The following is a 15,463-nucleotide window of genomic DNA, read 5'->3' as shown; positions in this document are numbered from 1 at the left end:
TCCCCAGGCAGCTGGGAGTATATTCAGTTATTTCTGAGGTTGATGCTGACAGCTCATTTAGTAAAGCAGAATAAGTCCTCTTTGACCCATCTTTGTGATTGGACAGTTCCAAAATCACATTCCTCTCTTTGTTGACCCAAATGAGGAGTTTCCCAATTAGGGAGGCCATGGGCACAGGTTTATCGATGACACTAATCCCTTTCTAGCCCCATGGCTCAGCAGCCCCTTTCTGCAGGAGACCTGCTCTCCCCATTCTCCACCCTACTTGGAGCGGCCAGTGCCCATGGGCATCCCTGCCTTCTGGCTTCCTGTAGAGTCGGGCAATGGGAGGCGCCAGCAGGAGGTGGGACAGAGGAGAAGGAGGTTAGGGCTCAGTACTCCAGCATCCTCCTCATCAAGGCACCTTGGGCACATGTCCTTCTACATGTTTCCTTCTCTTCCCAACCTTCTCCATTTCCATGTTCAAGGAGCCACACTCTGTCCTTGCCTGGGCATGATGGCTGAGCCTTGCTGTTGCTAGTTTCCAGGGAAATTCCTGTCATTTGTGGTTTCCCCTACCTAAATTTGTTAAAGGTCCCTTGATTTGAGCCATCCTGGTTTTAATACTAACACCATCCCCTAAACTTGGGGACCTTCAAACAAGTAAAAAATATTAGCAATTTGCTGAAAAATATTGTGAGTCTCTAAAGAGCTTCAACTTCTTTAGAGGTGCTGTCCCCAAGCTCTGTGCTGAAGTACAAGAGTACTTCACCTGGGACAAATTAAAGAATATCAGCCAGGCAGAGTCTGAACTGTATTGTCCAGGGAAGCAACAATCAAAACTAGAGTGTGGCCCAGGGCGTCAGCTCTGCAAGATGAGGCGGTGCATCCCCAGAGAGATGAGTCAGCAAGGCAGGGGAAGGAAGAGCATAATTCAAAGCAGCTTGAGGCAAGTTGATCAGAACAGAGGCCATGAAATGTGTGCAGGTATCCAAGCCATTTCCACATGATGGAGACAAACCTAAAGGAGCGGGGCACTTGATAAACCAATCCCTTCTGTGAGAGGTTGCAGCAACAGCCTGCATCTCTCCCCTCGTGGGGCTTGGAATGAGTCAGGCTCCCGGTCCCAGGGCTTGGGAGTGTGACCATGACATTCAGCTCCCATGGAGACCCTGTGATTCTCCTGGTTGTTGAGTGAACCAAGGACTTTTCTGCCGGGAGAAAGTCCTAATGTCCAAATCTCAGCTCTCTCAGTCCCCAAGGGAGCCCAGGTCATAAGATTGTCTTCTATCAAAAGCGCCTGGTCCATTCTGAGCCTTTGTGCTGCTTGGTTTCCGGCGACCCCAGCCAGCCTCAGTGAGGCCCTGCTCTTCTGCCTAGCAGGCCCCTCCCTGGGGGCTGGATTCTGCTTCTCTGACCCCGATTCTGATAAATGTCTTTCAGCGTAATTTCAGGTGGAGCGTCTAGACTCCTGACTAAAGAATAGCGACTTAAGTTCCTCCTCCTTCTGCTGGGCAGTATCCACAGAGACAGCCCCAGAATTTGAAGGTCATCAGACAGTAATCTGCAAGTCCCGAGTGTCCCTTAGAGCTCTTTGTGGTAGGGTTAGGATTGCAACTCCACACTGGATTTATGGAGTGAGTCCTTCCCGCCCCCCCGTTTCCTCCAGCCCTGTGTTGCTGAAAATGTAGGATGCCTAGGACCCAAGCCCAACTAGGTGAAGTAATTTATAGTCGCCTTTCGTCAACTCCTTCCTTAAGGCTCATCAAGCCTCTTGAGAGCGATGAGATGTTTCAAGTATTTCACAGAGAGTGAAATGAGTAACGTCCTAGCTCCCGGGGTTCTGTCTCGGCGGGACCTTGTATCTGAGGTGTGGAGCACAGGAAGGGTATCGCCTGGATTAAATTCCAAGCAGCGTCCACATTCGGCACCTAGAGTGTTAGCCAGCAGCTACTCTCCTGCCTTCAAATGTATAGAATTGTGGAATGTCTATTATTCTACCCATTTGACAACTCCTTTTATGGGGCTCAGGTAACACACCTCAAATCCAAAGTGTCCCGCAGGAATTTCTGAAGCGAGAAAATTGTCCAAGTTTGAAGGCATATATAGTAGTTTAACATTGTCAAGAGGTTCTATGACTTGAAGTGAGACAAAGTATAATGAAACTAATGTTGCCATCGGTGTATTAAAATAAGTAAGAGCTAAGTTCCTATGGAATCTCATCAAGGTCATAATGAAACAACGTTGAATGAGATGACATTATTCAAGGACCTGCTCTATACACCTGCCTCTGCCCAGTCTCTGGAAGACCACAGCAGGCCTTGAGGTTCCCTTCCTGTCGTGGCCACCACACAGGCATGTTCTATGGCTCATAGATCCACACAATCTGTTGTGGCAGAGCTGGACACGTGCCTTTCTCCCCTCTCACTCCATGATGTAGAAATGGACTAGCTGGCAACCTCAATTGTTCAAAACATGGACCCGAACCAGGGACTACCAACAAAGATAGGTGTGTAATCACTTTGCATGTCCCCAGTGAGATTTTTGTCCTTACCAGAATAGGTAAGCATCTTATTTTTTTAAAATGTTTTTATTGATTTTTGAGAGACAGAGGAAGGAAGAGAGTGAGAGAGAAACATTGATCAGCCACCTCCTGCACGCCCCTTACTGGGGATCGAACCCGAAACCCGGACATGTGCCCTGACCAGGAATCGAACTGGGATCTCTCAGTCCATGGGAGGATCTCAATCCACTGAGCCACACCAGCTGGGCAGTATCTTATTTTTATTTACGTCATCTAGAGACACACCTGCTGGCAGGAAATAGAGATTTTCTGGGTGATGACGGTCAAACCTGCCTTTGGGTGGTGTCCACTTAGCAAATGTCATTGGTCCCCTTACTGGAGCCATCCCAAAAACACTTTCTCTCTTCTACAGAAAAGCCTTTGCTTTTTAAAAATAATGCCTCCCCCCTCCGCTTTTGTCTATAGACATCGTGATTGCTTTTGAAATATTTGAAAGAAGCAATCATGCGGGCTTTAGGGTGAGGTCGGCAGGGACTAAGCCCCAGTTCCACTTCCCTGTGGCTGGAGCCCCTGCAGCCCACCAACCTTCTCTAAATTGTCTTTAAAACCGGGATGACAACCAGAAAGGCATAGGCTGTTGAGAAGCGATAACACAGGTAATCTGGCCCCGAGGAAGATTCAGTGATCATTTGTGGAATTTAAACAGAGCGAACCAGCTCTTAATCCCACTGTGTTTTGAATCCAAATTCGGTTAGTTTTCACTCTGCTGAGTTACCACCAAGTCTGATCAACTCGACAGGATCTGCTCTTGGGTTCCTTATTCCTCCAACTATCTTCTTTCCTCTCTTTAAAAAATATAACACATCTGGGATCTATTACATGGCGGTATATCTTTCAGTGTATGTTTCGGCTAATGCTTCAGTAAACACAAACCACATGGATGTTGACTGCTCAAATACAGTAGCCGCTAGTCCGCCCTGAGTGAGGCTCAATAGAAAGTTAAATACTGTGGGATTAAAAAGCAAAAGTGGGTCCATCAAAAGGGGAACTCTAGCCCATGTTGCATCTGAATCACTTTTTATAGTTACAATAATGCTCTCAACCAGTGCCTACTGCTAAGAACAAGGAAAGTTTTAAAAGTTTATGGTGTTCTTACTCACATCAAAGGCAAGTGTATCAGGAACACTTCTGGCTGTTAATCTTAGTACACTTATCTAAAGGTGGGTTAAACAAATAGAGAGCTATTTTATTATTGATTTTATATTTTCTCAAACAGAGACCTTGCTTCCAGGCCAGGATCTCTGTGATTCTTTTGTCTTTTCCTCATGGTTGTAAGATGGCTGCCTTGGCACCAGACATCAAGCCCAAATCCAACTGAAGAGCTAGGAGTGAGGAGGTAGGACAAGGTACATGCTGTATACATCCTTTTTATTAGAAAAGCAAGATGTTTTCCAGAAGTGCTAAATAGACGTAATCTCTCTGCCAAGTTGTGCCACAGGGCCCCCTTCATCTGCAAAGAAGACTGAGAAAAATAAGGTTATTCCTATTTTGGTCTCTGTAGTAGAGGCAGACAAGACAGAAGGAGATGAAAATGGGTGTCAGGTTAGCCAATCCCCAGCGTCTGTCATCATGAACTTTATAAAAGCATCTGTGGGCTGAGTCGTACTGCAAATCTCCCTAAACTAACTCTAAAAAAACAACAACAAATGTATCAGGCTATGGAACAAAGAATTTTGGAATCAGACTCACCAACGTTTTGGTTCTGGCTTTGTCATTTCTTGAGGGGGATGGCTCTGGTCAAGTCATTTCTTCTCTTTGAACATCTATTTCCTCACTTCTAATGGTATTTTGTCCTGGGATTATTGTGAAGATCATGATAGGAAAGCCCTCTTCATGCTGATCACTCCTCTGCACATGTACATTGTTATGGCGAAGACAGTGGTGGTGGGCAAGCAAACCAGTAAAAGAGGGATGTAAGAGCATGTTCCCCTAGGTCTGTGCTAACCCAGGTTTTTCCTTCTGTGGCCCTTCCTTCAAATAGGTCATCATTTCACAGCCCACACCCTAGACTGTGACATGTGTCAGGTTCAATTTTGCATCTCCAGGGCTTAACACACAATGGTAGGTGCTCGGGGAATGTTTAATGATTGAATGAATTCCCCCAGAAGCATGGACGAGTTGGAAAAGAAGGAAGTTGTAATTCAACCAAACATGTTTAATGCAGACAAAGTTTCTCAGGGAACTATTCAGCAACTATTTAAGAATAACTAGGCAAGGAATTCCAAGAAGGAGGTGGTGGCAGTTCAAGTCTAGTTTTCAGATAGCTGCTCAATACAGGAACCAAAATTCATGGGCTCCATTTGCCAGAAAATGGGTGACAAGGCAAACCCGCAAACCCAAAAGAATAGTGGGAGATGGAAAAACACCAATAACCGTAGGATCTGCATCATCTCAACCTGTGCTGGAAGGGAGGGGGCAGGAGGTGACTGAAGGACCTGAGTACATGACAGCCTCAAACAGCCAGCAGTTGCTCGCTGAGAAGAACAGAGAGGTAACATGAGAATGGCAGCCAACAGACATTTCAGGGGGACTTTGCCCGCGAGAACAGGGGTGAGTGCAAGAGGCCCACGTAAGAATGAAAAATCTTGGGTCCATCAGTGTCCTATGCATCCTTGAAACTGACAGCCATTCTTTTCAGGACAAGGCCCCACGCGGAGACAAGGATGCTAATCGTGGAATCAAGTTTAGCAGGTCAGAGACAATACTGATGAGGAAGGAGAAGTTTCAGATAAAAGCAGAGGAGGGAGAGGAAAAAGAATCAGGAAAGTTCAGAAAGAAAATGTGTAGTTTTAACATGACGTGAAAACCACAGAAGAGTAAGCTCCATGAAGTTAAACATTTTATCTGAAGAAAACAGCCTTCCTCTAAATATTAGCAGAAACCAGCATCGTATAAAAATGAGCAATAAAAAACCATGGAGGTCCAGTTCCATGAAAAGTTATTTTAAAAGAAATGAAGCCATGTGTAATATCCCTATGGGAAATGCAAGCATGTCAGAAAGTTGCGTTCATAAAACAGATCAAAACTCCAACCCATGACTTCAAAATAAATAAAAGACGTTAAGAAAATGATGCAAGACATAAAGGAACAAAATAAATCATGATTAGAAAAACACTCAGAAACAGAATTTAAAAAATAATTTAAAATAAAAGAACAAATCATTTTAGAAATGAGGACTAAACTATAAGGAGCACAGGACAAACAAGCACAACAGATGATGCTTTAAGAGAAATGGAAGGCAGAAGGAGCAATGTTTTCTTAATAAAAAATAAATGAGGAAAGAGGGGGAAAGTATTTAAGAGAACATGACAAATACAAAAGCCAGGTGAAGAAGATCCAATGTATGAATAACCTTAGTCCCGTGAAAAGAAAACCAAAGCGATAAATTCTTTAAAAAATGTAATTCAAGAAAACTTTCCTGAAATTAAATAACATTTGGAATGTCATAATGAAAGAGCAAATTGTGTATCTGAGAATATTAACATAGACTGAACGGTAACAAGAATTGTTTCTAGATTTAAATTTTAGGAAAAAAATCTATTGGCATCCAGGGAAAAACAGCTATCAACTTATCAAGGAAAAAAATTAGATTACCTCCAGACTTTTGGGTCACACTTTGGACTAGAATAAAATAGAATAACATATGTAAAATGATAAGTTTAAATGCATCTATATTTATAATTACATTAAGTGTAAATGTTCTAATTTTTTTTAAGTTTGCCTTAAACCCTCCTCCCTTCATGTTGCATTCAAACTGTAACTTGGGATGGCAGAGGGTCCTGGATGAGAGTGAGCTTCCTGTCCATCCATCAGTGGTAGCAGACCTCTGCTTTGTACCAGTGCAGGATCCTGATACAGTACATGAGTGAGTTGTCTGCCCCTTCCCCAGAAGCAGAGGGTTTTCCTAATTTCAATGCAGTCTATGAAGTCTTGTTGCAGCCAACCTTTGCCTTGAAGTAAGGGAGAGTGACTCACAGGAGCATTTCCTACTTGTCTCGCAGGGGCACTGACCACCACCAAGCTCCAGTGCAGACATTCTGGAGTGAAAGCAAAAAGGAAATATACATATGATATGAAGGAAAAACCCTACAACTCTGATTTTTCATTGGAAACACTATTATGACTTTAAACGATATTTCGTATTTCCAAATATATTTATTTCCTCATTCCAGCCACCAAAAATGTCTAGAAACATGACTTAATCTACTGGCAACAAGCATCTGTAGTGCCCAGATTGTGATCTTTAAATATCACTTCCCATGATAAGAAACCAGGGTTTCTTAGAGACATAGTTCATTCCAAGTTTAGGGTGGCGACTACGCAAGATGGGGCTAGAACATCTTGTCCTACCAAACAGAAAAGATGCTGTCAAAAAGTAATGGGGTCATGTCAGAAGGATTTAGCTGCCAATTTTAAGAGATTTCCACTGGCCAAAAACGGGACAACTTGAGTTTGAGTAAAGATAAGAAATGTAATTTCTTTAAATTCATTAAACATGTTTAAATTCATGAGTTTATTAAATAACATTTGGAACTACATAATGAAAGAGCAAATTGTGTATCTGACAATATTAACATAGACTGAACGATAACAAGAAATGTTTCTAGATTTAAAATTTTTATATTTTAAAAAATTAATATAGTCACTTTTGGAGGGTATAAAAAAACCAATTCATTATCTTAAAAACAGGTAAATAAAGGGAAGAAATCAATAATTTATTCTTTTATATATAAATTACACAACTGGGTAACCAAATAATAGATAAGAGAAGCATCTCCTTATAAATTATTCCAGCTGAAAGACCGAAAAATGGCGGCGGAGTGAACGGAGCTACACAGACCGTCTCCCAGAACCAAACTGGAATTACAACTATAACACAGACAAATCGACGGGAAAAACCAACAGAAAAGCAGCTTGCGAGGACCATACAACGAGGGACACTGACTCTATCCCGGTAGGCTTGCGAAGGCGCGAGACGGGGCTGGGAGCGCACGGTCGGCAGCTCGGCAGCGGCCTTAGCTGTAAGCGGCGCCCGCGGGTTACACTCCCAGGCGGCCCCACAGCGCAGCCGGGACTGAGGCTAAAACAGCCACAGCCACTCACCTTGGGCTCCGGCGGAGGGAGGGCAGACTGGACTGGAACTGTGTCGGGACACTCGGGGTTTGGAGGGCTCTCGGAGCTTTGGCTGAGTGCAGCCACTCAGGACGGTGGCCACATTGCTTCTTCCCAGGGCTCTGAGAGAGGCAGCAGCCCCTCCCTCAAAGATCCAACCCCACCCTGTGGGCCATTGAAGTGTTAATTGAGGCTCACTAAGGACCAGCATCTGCCCCACCCTCGTGAAAGCCCCTTGGCTGAGCACCAGAGGGAGTTTTTCAATCAACTGACAACCCAAAACTCATCAATTAACCTAGACTGCTAGCTTCCAGGCAAAAAGCTAGAGGATAACAGTACGTTTCCTGGGCTGGCAACTTTAACCAGGAAAGTAAGACTTGACAGTGGTGTTCAACGCGGGTCCTCCCTCGCTCATCTAAACACAGGAGAGGGAGCCACAAACAGCAGAACACCAACACCCACAGGGAGAACTTGACAGGCTCCAAAGTCCAGAGTGATAGCTAAAATGGTGAAACACAGAAACAGAAGCCAAATGAAAGAGCAAACCACCTCCACCGAAGATGAGATCAATGTGGAGCAATTAGGCATGTTAACAGAGCTAGAATTCAGAGCCATGATCTTGAGGAAGCTGAACAGCATGAGTAAGGACATAGAGACACTGAAAATAAGCCAAATGGAAATTAAAAACCAACAAGAAGAGATAAAAAATGACATATCCGAAATGAAAAACACATTGGAAGGTTTAAAAAGCAGAGTAGGGGAAGCTGAGGACCGGATCAGCGAATTAGAAGACAGGGTAGAAAAAATCAACCAATCAGAAAAACAAAAGGAAAAAACTATTAAAAAACAGGAAGACAGCTTAAGAGAACTATGGGACAACTGGAAACGTAATAATATTCGCATCATAGGAGTCCCCGAAGAAGAAGAAAAGGAGCAAGGGATAGAGAATATATTCAAAAAAATAGTGAGAGAAAACTTCCCTAATTTGGTGAAGGAAGAAGGCATTCAAGTTCAAGAAGCACAGAGAGTCCCAAGTAAGAAGAACCCAAACAGGCCCACACCAAGACACATAGTAATTAAAATGCCACAAATTAAAGACAAAGAGAGAATCCTAAAAGCAGCAAGAGATAAGCAACAGGTTACCTACAAAGGGAACCCCATAAGGCTCTCAGCTGACTTCTCACAAGAAACACTACAGGCCAGAAGGGAATGGCATGAAGTAATCAAAGTCATGAAAACAAGAATCTGAATCCAAGACTACTCTACCCAGCAAGGCTATCATTCAAAATAGAAGATCAAATAAAGAGCTTCCCAGACAAAAAAAAGCTAAGGGAATACATTAGCACCAAACCAGCACTGCAAGAAATGTTAAAAGGACTGCTGTAATTAGCAGTAGAAATGGGAACAAAAATAGAACCACACTAAACAAAAATGGCAATAAATAAGTACATATCAATAATCACCTTAAACGTAAATGGACTGAATGCTCCCATAAAGAGACACAGAGTAGCTGATTGGATAAGAAAGCATGACTCATCTATATGTTGTTTACAAGAGACCCATCTCTCAACAAAAGACTCACATAGGTTGAAAGTGAAGGGATGGAAAAAAATTTTCCAAGCAAATGGAAAGCAAAAAAAAGCTGGGGTAGCAATTCTCATATCTGATAAAATAGATTTCAAAATGAAGACCATAACTAGAGACAAAGACGGCCACTACATAATATTGAAAGGATCTATCCAACAGGAAGATATAACCTTGATAAACATATATGCACCCAATATAGGAGCACCAAAATATATTAAAAATCTTCTGGAGGACTTCCAAGGAGAAATCGACAACAATACAATCATAGCTGGGGACTTCAACACACCGTTGACAGCACTGGATAGATCCTCTAGGCAAAAAATTAGCAAGGAAACAGAGACTCTAAATGAAGCACTAGACCAAATGGATTTAATAGATATCTACAGAGAATTACACCCCAAAACTACAGAATACACATTCTTCTCAAGTGCACATGGGACATTCTCAAAGATAGACCACATGATAGGACACAAACTAAATCTCTACAAGTTCAAGAAGATTGAAATCATATCAAGCATCTTCTCAGATCACAATGGCATGAAACTAGAAATCAACTGCAACAAGAACATGCAAAGACATTTCAACACATGGAGGCTAAATAGCATGTTATTAAACAATGAATGGGTCACCGAGGAGATCAAGGAAGAAATCAAAAACTTCCTGGAAACCAATGAAAATGAACACACAACAACACAAAATCTATGGGATGCAGCGAAAGCAGTTATGAGAGGGAAGTTCATAGCACTACAGGCCTACCTCAAAAAACAAGAAAAATTTCTAATTGACTGTCTAACCTCACAACTTAAAGAATTAGAAAGCAAACAAAAAGAAAACCCCAGAGCAAGTAGAAGGAAGGAAATAGTAAAGATCAGAGCAGAAATAAATGACATAGAGACCAAAAAAACAATTCAAAGGATCAATGAAACAAAGAGCTGGTTTTTCGAAAAGATAAACAAGATTGATGGACCCTTAGCTAGACTCACCAAGAAACAAAGAGAGAGAACCCAAATACACAAAATCAGAAATGAAAGAGGAGAAGTAACAACCAACACCACGGAAATACAAAAGATCGTTAACAACTACTATGAACAACTATATGGCAACAAATTCGACAATCTCAGCGAAATGGACAAATTTCTAGAAACACACAGTCTCCCAAAACTATTCCCGGAAGAGATAGAAAACTTGAACAGACCAATAACAACTAAGGAAATTGAAGAGGTAATCAAGACTCTCCCAGCAAACAAAAGCCCAGGCCCAGATGGTTTCACGGGGGAGTTTTACCGAACATTCAAAAAAGAACTAACACCCATTCTCCTCAAACTATTTCAAAAAATTCAAGAAGAAGGAAGACTTCCAAACACGTTCTATGAGGCCAGCATAATTCTAATTCCAAAACCAGAAAAAGACACTACGAAGAAAGAAAACTACAGGCCAATATCCCTGATGAACATAGATGCCAAAATCCTGAACAAAATACTAGCAAATCGGATCCAGAAATACATCAAAAAAATTATTCACCATGACCAAGTGGGATTCATTCCAGGGATGCAAGGCTGGTACAATATTCGCAAATCAATAAACGTGATACACCACATAAACAAAATGAAGAATAAAAACCACATGATCATATCAATAGATGCTGAAAAAGCATTCGACAAAATCCAGCATCCATTTCTGATAAAAACGCTCAGCAATGTAGGAATAGAGGGATCATATCTCGACATAATAAAGGCCATATATGAAAGACCTACAGCCAACATCATACTCAATGGACAGAAACTAAAAACATTTCCATTAAGAACAGGAACAAGACAGGGATGTCCACTTTCGCCACTCTTGTTTAACATTGTACTGGAAGTCTTAGCCACAGCAATCAGACATGAAGAAAAAATAAAAGGGATCCAAATTGGAAAGGAGGAAGTGAAACTGTCATTATTTGCAGATGACATGATATTGTACATAGAAAACCCTAAAGACTCCATCAAAAATCTATTAGACTTAATAAATGAATTTGGCAAAGTAGCAGGATACAAAATTAACGTCAAGAAATCGACGGCATTCTTGTACATCAATGATGAACTCACAGAAAGAGAAACTGAAAAAACAATCCCATTTACCATCGCTCCAAAAAAATTACGATACCTAGGAATAAACTTAACCAAAGAAGTAAAGGACCTATTTGCAGAAAACTACAGGTCATTGAAAAAAGAAATAGAGGAAGATATAAAAAAGTGGAAGAACATACCCTGTTCATGGATTGGAAGAATTAACATAATTAAAATGTCCATACTACCCAAAGCAATCTATAGATTCAATGCAATCCCCATCAAAATACCAACGACATATTTTATAGAACTAGAACAAATACTTCAAAAGTTCATATGGAACCAAAAAAGACCCCGAATAGCCACAGCAATCTTGAAAAAGAAGAACAAAGTTGGAGGGATCACATTACCAGATATCAGGTTATACTACAAAGCGACTGTAACCAAAACAGCCTGGTACTGGCACAAGAACAGGCATATAGACCAGTGGAACAGAACTGAAAACCCAGAAATGGACCCAAGGCAATACGCTCAATTAATATTTGACAAAGGTGGCAAGAGCATACAGTGGAGTAAAGACAGCCTCTTTAATAAATGGTGTTGGGAAAATTGGACAGCTACATGCAAAAAAATGAAACTCGACCATCAACTTACACCATACACAAAAATAAACTCAAAATGGATAAAAGACTTAAATGTGACCCATGAATCCATAAAAATTCTAGAAGAAAATGTAGGCAACAAAATTTCGGACATCATACGGAGCAGAATTTTCACTGATACATCACCTAAGGCAACAGAAATAAAGGAGAAAATGAACACATGGGACTACATCAAACTAAAAAGCTTCTGCACAGCAAAAGAAACGATCATCAAAATGGAAAGGCAACCCACTGTATGGGAGAACATCATTGCCAATGATGTATCAGATAAGGGGTTAATTTCCAATATATACAGAGAGCTCACACAACTCCACAAAAGGAAGACAAAGAACCCAATTAAAAAATGGGCAGAGGAGCTGAATAGACACCTCTCCAAACAGGACATACAAATGGCCAAGAGACATATGAAGAAATGCTCAACATCACTAATCATCCGAGAGATGCAAATTAAAACAACAATGAGGTATCACCTCACACCTGTCAGAATGGCCGCCATCAACAAATCATCAAACAACAAGTGTTGGCGAGGGTGTGGAGAAAAGGGAACTCTAATACACTGCTGGTGGGAATGCAGACTGGTGCAGCCGCTATGGAAAACAATATGGTGCTACCTCAAAAAATTAAAAATTGAACTTCCATTTGACCCAGTGATCCCACTGCTGGGAATATACCCTAAGAAGCCTGAAACACCAATCAGGAAGAATATATGTACCCCCATGTTCATAGCAGCACTATTTACAATAGCTAAGATCTGGAAACAGCCCAAGTGTCCACCAGTAGACGAATGGATCAAAAAGCTGTGGTACATATACACAATGGAGTACTATGCAGCGGTAAGAAAGAAAGATCTCTTATCCTTTGAGACGACATGGAGGGACCTGGAAAGTATTATCCTAAGTGAAAGAAGCCAAGCAGAAAAAGACAAATACCACATGATCTCACTTATATACGGAATATAATGAACATAACAGTCTGAGGAATACAGTAGACCCAGACACATGGAAGTAGGGCACAGACTGACATCCCTCAGAAGAGGGGATGGGGGGTGGGGGGGTGGGAAGAGATAAACCACAGAACTTATATGCATGTATGCATGACCAATGGACATGGACAACTAAGCCGGGGACAGGGTGGAGGGGGTGGGATGGGGGGTGCCAATGGGGTAAAAAGGTAAAATATCTGTAACAATAAAATAAATAAAAATTCATAAAAAAAATAAAAATAAAAAAAAAATAAATAAATTATTCCAGCTGAAAAGTAAAATTAGGTATAGAATGAGAATGTCACCATTTTTCAATCTCCAGAGAATTAATGGGTCTAGGCAGTGACCCTCAAAGGCTGTTGACATTACAAAAAGAGAGACAACCAGACATATGCTATCTAATGAAATAACATGCCACTTCCTATGGTCTTGCCAAAATGACTGGGTCAAAGTTTTATCGGTCTCTGGATCCAGCTCCTGATTGGCTGCTTACACAGAGGACAGAGAGACATGTCCCAAAGCACCGTGAGCACACATTCAGCAAAATCCAGACAAGTGGGAAATTCCACGGGTCAAACCCCCAAGGATCTTTAACAGATAAATTGTAAGCCCAAGCAAGGGATGGAGGGAAAACAAGTAGATTAAAAGAAAATATAAAACATCAAAATGTTGAGTGAGTGAGAATAAACTGTAGTGCTAAGAATGTATAGTTGGGTAACACAATCATAAAAGAAGCAGGGAAGTCATTACTCTAAAAGTCAAGATAGTGGTTATTTTTAGAGAGAGGAAGGGGACACATGTAAAGGGCTCGAGTAAAACTTGGCAACTTACTGCTTCTTGATCTGAGTGTTAGCCTGATAATTCACTAAGCTGTGTGTTTGGCTTTTATAATTTTCTGTATCTGTGTTTGATTTTATAGTTCGAGTTTTTTTTAAACTCTGTTTAACAGTGAATTGCATATATCTATGTGTGAAAATAAAATACACTATAATTTTTTTTTTTTAAAAAAAGAATAAATAGGCAGGAAGTATATTCCAGGTTGAGTTATATTTCCCTAAGTGCCTTTATTAAAACACATTTCACAAAATCCTTTCCTTCCTTAAAAAAGCCTTTCAGAAGATTCTGTGCACCTTTTTTCTAGACTTGCCAAGCTAAATAGCTAGAAAGTATTTCCTTTTCAAAGTCCAAGGAACATGCAATCCTCTACATCATTTTTTAAAGAAATGTATTAAGGTTTCCAATCCCTAGTCTTTGCTTCCATGTTAGAGGGGAAATATCAAAGAATAAATGTGCACGCACATATTTATGAAAGCTGTGTAAATGCTGCAATGTAAACGTAGAAATGGCATTCAAAGGACATGAAAGAAAAAAAAAAAGAAATATCTTTCAGGTAAGAGTTAGAGGGTGAAACGATTTCATCAAAGTTGAAACACATTAAAGCATTTTATTTGCCATCTGAGCTGTAATTTCAAAGCCAAAATGTGAGCCTAACGTAGGGGTTTTCGCAACAACTGAATTTGCTGACCAGCCGACTTGTGAAAGGGGATTCCAGGCCCTTCCCAAGCCTTTTGAAGTTCCGTTTTGCTTTGTCTTCTGAGGTTCGACATAATCGGCCCATTGATGCCCTGCGCTGTCTTATGAACGTAAGCATTCGCTCACAGCTCTGTGTCAGGGCCCAGGAGGAGGAGAGGGTTCAGATCCCTTTGACACGAGGGCGGCTGGTCAGGAAGTTCTCAAATGTGCAGCAGCGTGAACTTTGAGCTGAACCGTTGCCCAGTGGGGCTCCCATCCTTTCAATCCCCATAGGCTCAGGTCTTCAAAGGCTGGGGGCCTCTGTACCCAGTGACCTGTACCACTGGCCTGACACATCTTTTTCCCATGGGGGGTGGAGTGGGGGGCTGGATTGACGTGCCTTATACACCTTTATTTCTCAAATTTGAGCCAGAACATATGTGAGACTCTCCCAGATCAACAAGTTCACCCCCAAGTTGCTTCGGTCACTGAAAATGCATCTGTTTGATCTGCTTTAAGAAGCTTGGTTCCTACTCTTTGGGTCAGTACTGACCATGATAATAATATGGGTGTGAGCACTGTCCTTGTTTAACCAGTACAACAACCACCTAGGTACATATTATCATCTTCCTTTAATGGGTGAGGGCACTGAGTGAATTCCCCTGGGATCACATGTATATTTAGTGGCAGAGCTGGGATTTGAACTCAGGCAAATCTGGCTCCCGAGTCAATTCCCTTAACCACCATGCTGGAGTGATTACGACTAAGGAATAAATAGCTATATACAGTACTGTTGGTAATAGCTACCACTTATTGAGCCCCTCCATGTATCAGGCACTATGCCAAGCTTTACAAACAATCTGTTTCATTAGATAGATATGGATATGGATATAGATGTAGATAGGTAGGTAAGAACACATACTTGAAGGCCTAACAATTAAGAGCTAGCCTCCAGCCCTGGCAAGTTTTGCTCAGCAGTTGGAGCATTGGCCTGTGG

The sequence above is a fragment of the Molossus molossus genome, unplaced genomic scaffold (assembly GCF_014108415.1).
Source record: "Molossus molossus isolate mMolMol1 unplaced genomic scaffold, mMolMol1.p scaffold_m16_p_10, whole genome shotgun sequence".
Taxonomy (NCBI): domain Eukaryota; kingdom Metazoa; phylum Chordata; class Mammalia; order Chiroptera; family Molossidae; genus Molossus; species Molossus molossus.
This window is presented reverse-complemented; position numbering follows the sequence as displayed.